Genomic DNA, 6,000 nt, shown 5'->3' with positions numbered 1-6,000 from the left:
CTAGAACTGTCACTGTCAGGAGGTGGGACACTAATCTGGAAGCTTATAAGAAATCCTGCTACGATCTCCAAAGCGTCAATACAGAACTAAAATCAGATCCTACTACACTGTTTCTGATACTTGACGGATGTGGCATGGCTTCCAAACTATCATGGTTTCCAACGGGAAACCCAGCCACTAACTGCCCAGCAACATGAGCCTACCAGACAAGCTAATTTCTTTCTATGCTCGCTTTGAGGCAAGCAACACTGAACCATGCATGAGCGCACCAGCTGTTCCTATGTGAGTAAGACCTTAACATTCACAAGGCCATGGGGCAAGACGGAATACCAGGACGCGAACTCAGAGCATGTGCTGACTAGCTGGCAAGTGTCTTCACTAACATTTTCAACCGATCACTGACCCGGTCTATAATACCAACTGGTTTCAAGCAGACCACCATAGTCCCCACGCCCAAAAACGCAAAGGTAACCTGCCTAAATGACCATCGCCCCATTGCACTGACCTCTATAGCCATTATATGTTTTGAAAGGCTGATCAAGGCTCACATCAACACCATCATCCCAGTCACCCTGGAACCACCTGAACAAAATGAATACCTATGTAAGAATGCTGTTGATTGACTACAGCTCAGCATTCAACACAATAGTCCCCTCCAAGCTCATCACCAAGCTCAGGACTCTGGGACTGAACACCTCCCTCAGCAATTAGATCCTGGACTTCCTGACGGGCCGGCTCCCAGGCAACAACTTATCCACCACACAGAACATCAACAAAGTGGCCCCTCAGGGGTGTGCGATTAGTCCCCTTAGTCCCCTCCTCCTATTCCATGTTCATCCACAACTGCGTGGCTGCACACAACTTCAACAGCATCATCAAGTTTGCTGACGAAACAATGGTGGCAGGAATGATCACCAAAGATGATGAGGCAGCCTATAGGGAGGAGGAGTGTGACCTGGCAGTGTGACCTGGCAGTCCCTCAACGTCAGCAAGACAAAGGAGCTGATCGTGGACCAAAGGAAAGGAGGGTGAGCTCGCCCCACCGAAGTGAAGCGGGTCGTAAGCTTCAAATTCCTCACTGTTAACATCACTAAGGAATTAACATGGTCCACACACAGCAACACAGTTGTAAATAGGGCACGGCAGTACCTCTCCCCCTCAGGAGGCTGAAAAGGTTTGGCATGGGCACTCAGATCCTCAAAATATCCTACAGCTGCACCATTGAGAGCATCTTGACTGGCTGCATCACTGCTTGGTACGGCAACTGCAAGGCACCCTACCGCAAAGTGCAACAGAGGGTGGTGAGTACATCACTAGGGCTGAGCTCCCTGCCACTTGTGGGTTTGATTATAGGCTCAAAATGGCCAGAAACAAATAACTTTCTTCTGAAACTCATCAGTCTATTATTTTTCTGAGAAATGAAGGCTTTTCCATGCGAGAAATTGCCAAGAAACTGAAGATCTCGTACAACGTTGTGTACTGCTCCCTTCACAGAACAAACGGGCTCTAAGCAGAATAGAAAGAGGAGTGGGAGGCCCCGGTGCACAACTGAGCAAGAGCACAAGTACATTGGAGTATCTAGTTTGAGAAACAGACGCTTCACAAGTCCTCAACTGACAGCTTCATTAAATATGTACCGACAAAACACCAGTCTCAACGTGAACAGTGAAGAGACGACTCCAGGATGCTGGCCTTCTAGGCAGAGTTACTCTTTCCAGTGTCTGTGTTCTTTTGCCCATCTTAATCTTTTATTTTTATTGGCCAGTCTGAGATAGGGCTTTTTCTTTGCAAATTTGCAACTCCCGGTGTCGCCTCTTCTCTGTTGACATTGAGACTGGTGTTTTGCATGTACTATTTAATGAAGATGTCCTGTTTATTGGTTGCATGTAGGCTAGGTTAGAAGCCTTGCCTACAGCTTTATAAAACATTGAGCTTTCAACACAATTTGTGATACATTTTCTGTAGGATATTGCATTTAGGCCTAGAGATAAATAGATGTAGTAGATATAACTAGATGCACCAGCCCTACAGTGGAATATATTTGAATTGGTTTGTTGACTTTGAATACTGGTCCTAATTGAATAATCATCTCAGGACGATATGCTCATAACATTCACTATGCAATTACCATGAGGTATTACACAAATTACCCTGACAGTCGTGAAATTAAACTACAGCTGTAACTCCCTCCATTTGGATGGCTGTGACTAATTCCAAATGGGCAACGCATATAAATGACCATGTGCCATGTAATAAAAAAAAAACTATCTATTTGGCTTTGAATGTGGAAATTAGAGCATGCAGGGTGTGTATTGAGAGCCTGACCGGTGCTGCATTTCATTTGCACGCGTTTTCATGTGTCATCAGTGAGCGCTTCACCACCTCTGCACTACCGCTGAAGCCCGGGGATGCGCAGAATGTTAATACATCTCGACTCAGAGATCACTCTGTCACAGTATTCCTCCAGACTGGCAGCATTTTTGGAGTGTCTTGGTTGTTGAAGGACTAAACCAAAGCACCTGTGAGTGAGAAGGCGACGTCGGAGTTGAAGCTCTGTCACTGCTGAGCTAATTGTTTGGGTGCCTCGGGATTACATCGAGGAGCATCTCCACCAAACCAAGAGGAGAGAGGCATATGCGGGACTTTTTACGAGTGTAGTGTGCACGGACTGGGATTCTGTGGACCAGCGTTTACGCGCAACCTCTCGATGGGATTCTGAATGAGAGAGCCAAAGCTGCTACGAAAATGTATATATATTTTTAAAGGACATAGAGACACTCGATAAATACCACCACTTATGTTATGTCCTGCTCATTTCTCTGATCATACAATTTCATGAAGAGGAAAAAACATTCTGTTTAACAACTCAGTAAGTATTTATTAGTTGACTTGATAAGCTTCTACATATGTCAAAAGGCTACTTTAAAATGTCTCTCATAATAGTGGGTACATTGCATGTCAGTATGAGTGTCTATGCATTCCACAATCGCTCCTCATAGGCTATTAGACTACAAGTATTTTTCGAAATGCTGGGAAGTTTATTTTTAATTTTCAATAAATGAAAAGGCAGTGAGAAATATCCGAATTATTTTATAGTTAGCAATGTTATGGCAACTGCAACGTAAATCACACGGTCCATTGTTATGGTTGGTTTTGTGGCTAGCAAGAACAGCCAAATGAGAGGTAAAAACACCTACGGGGCTGAATTATTCCCGAACACTGCAATATACCCCTGACATATATTACTACAGAGGAAAGGATTGTGTCCATTTTAGTTGAGCTCAATTGGTTTTGAAATCCCTTCTGAAGAGTGGCAATCTTTTTCTTGCTTCACATTTTCACTTATGGGCAGTGGCAAAGGTGAAACAGAAACAACACCCTGATTCAATAATTTATTACACTTCCTGTCTTCTGAATTGTAGAAAAAGCTATTTCATGTTAAAAACAAATATATTGAAGTGTGTAAGGGGGCACCATCAGACGGGATATATAATGGTTGTGCATGATCATCTCATGCATAATTGAGCCGTGAATGGCTGCTCCAGGCTACTGAGATCTGTCTTGGTGCTCAGGCAGCTCTGTTAACTCATCTAGGGCACAAGGGGCTGCTTTGCTTTGTGCGGTGCGGCCAGGGAAGGTACAGTAGTCTTCATAGCTCTTGACTGCAGATAGGCTATAATGCTGAGGTTGGTTGCAACAGAGCCCCCTTTCTCCACATAGTCAGATGCACCTTGTGTCTCTTGAACACAATCTTTTCCATATTAAACTGTGATTAGTCATCCAACACATAATTAAATTATGCTTTTAATTATGTTGTTATGCTTTTAATTATGTTGCTGGCATTGTATTTTGTATTGTATTTTTCCTGATAAGTACCTTGACTCCTCTGACTGTGTGGAATGATTGCCTACAGGCTGCCCTCTGGGGGACCTTTGTGACCAAAACCGTGTCACGTTTGTTCTATTTTCTCTAGCTAAATGCATATATGAATTTCTCAAAACTCTTGTCTCTTCTGTTTTGACCATATAGTGGACCCCTTAAAAAAGATAGAACACCAGCTGCAGCAGAATTGCACATGCTCAGCCAATACACATCTTCAAAGTATGAGCTATCCATGGGGGATTTTGATCCCTCTCCTCTATTCATGTTTATTTATAGATTTCTCTAGCATGATTTGCTCATCTCATTTTGTGGCTAACAAGAACAGCCAAATGAGAGGTGAAAACATCATAAGTGCCTATGGTGCTGAGTTATTCCTGAACACTGCAATATACCCCTGACATCTATTACTACAGAGGAAAGGGTTGTGTCCCTTTATTTGAGCTCAATTCGTTTTGAAATCCCTTCTGAAGAACATCAGAGTGGCAATCTTCTTACAGTAAGTGCATTTCTGTTTTGAATATAGTGCTGTACATGGATGCACAGAGATCTAGCTCTAGTCTAGAGATAATCTGTCCTTCTACCTCTTCATTCCACACATCCCACACCTCCAACCCAGTGATGTATTGGGATGGGGGTCTGGAGATATGCGACCACAATGATGGGGTTGTGGAACGGATCACTTCTCACTGTCTGATAAAGTGATGCTACAGAGGTTTTGTATAATTTCAGCCAGTAGTCTTGAAAGCAGTGCTCACAAGCCAAAACAGGTCCTCGAAAATTGTGCACAGTTGTGTACTACGTCATTTGTCCATTCATATGATATGTTATGTTGTTGCTATTCATACGATATGTTACACATTTGTAAGTGCTTAAGATCCCAGACTGCCTCTTTAAGTGCATTTACTCTTCTGCCTGGCCCCATGGTTTGAAGAAGCTGCTGGGTTCACCAATGCATTGGACCCTTTGTTAACATCTGAGGGAATGGCTGGATTATACTGTCTTTTGAACAGTGTGGCCTTCCAGGAATTATTTTGTTTTTCACAGTTATAAGAACCTTCCTTCTTTGGCAACATGTTTTCACCAGATAAGTATCAGTCACCCCACCCTTTGTGCACAGCTGTTATTGGGGTGTTAAACAAATTCTCTCACTTAATGTGTGAACACATTTAATTTCTTTCCCTGAAAATATCTTGCTACATAAAATGTAGATTAATGGATTACATTTGTGACATATTGATTGTCTTCAAATGCAATATTGTTGATTAAAAACCTTAATCTTTACAAATAATTTTAAATGTTGAGGTTTGGCGTTACTTTCTCATTTTCAGTTAACCATTCATCTGTTATACTATACTGTAGCTACATAAAACAATTGTGACTCAACGTCACTATAATGTTTCTCTGAGTGACAGAAGTGAGAAACGCAATAACATTTGCCTCTTTTTGGGCTCTGTCTATATTACTCATGCATTTTTGTCTTAATCACAGCCAGTTTGTCAGTTCTAATCATATGTTATCTTATGCACGCATGTATCTAACGACATGTCAATCAGTCATCTTTATGGAGCGTCTCAGTGTTCTGCATTATGTGATGAGCTTCCATGGCAGCTGCACTTAAAACAGCAGACAGAGACATCTCAGGAGAGGCATTCATATGATAATGTAAAACCATTCTTTAATTGGATGGAAATGGTACAAAGTTTTAAGGAGAGCAAGGGAGGCAGTAAAGTAAGAGGTTACAAAATATATTCCAAGTCACTACATTGAAATGGTCTTGGACAAACACCGTTCAGTTACTTAGCTCAGTGCATTTAGAACATCATTGTGTAACAATCTCAAAGACTTCTTTCAATGCCCTTGTTCTGTCCTTTAATACCCAACTTTGATATCCTAACCATGTGCAATGCAACATTTATTCATCCTCATTGGCCCATGTGAAATTAAGTCTACTCAGTAGCCGGATCGCTGGATAAACTAAACAGTGAGGCACACTCAGATGACGATGAGCTCATTATCTTTCTTGGGTAAATCACAGCGCATGGTGGAACTTAGAACTGTAATCATCTCTCTGGTCGATGCTGGCCTTTTCCAACGCAGTGCAATAATAGTGATTACAGC

The 6,000-nt window shown here is 42.2% G+C and overlaps 1 protein-coding gene across 2 annotated transcripts in view; it reads left to right on the top strand.

Moving 5' to 3' along the window:
• The first annotated feature begins 2,478 nt into the window (after positions 1–2,478).
• LOC139371293 (contactin-3-like) overlaps positions 2,479–6,000 on the top strand; it is an 81,943-nt gene continuing 78,421 nt past the window's right edge. For both annotated transcript variants that reach the window (XR_011627218.1, XM_071111591.1), the window contains exon 1: positions 2,479–2,869. The gene's annotated coding sequence lies outside the window, so the exon portion shown is untranslated. The remainder of the gene's footprint in view (positions 2,870–6,000) is intronic.

Source organism: Oncorhynchus clarkii, chromosome 17, assembly GCF_045791955.1.
Source record: "Oncorhynchus clarkii lewisi isolate Uvic-CL-2024 chromosome 17, UVic_Ocla_1.0, whole genome shotgun sequence".
Classification (NCBI taxonomy): Eukaryota; Metazoa; Chordata; class Actinopteri; order Salmoniformes; family Salmonidae; genus Oncorhynchus; species Oncorhynchus clarkii.
This window is presented reverse-complemented; position numbering and strand designations above follow the sequence as displayed.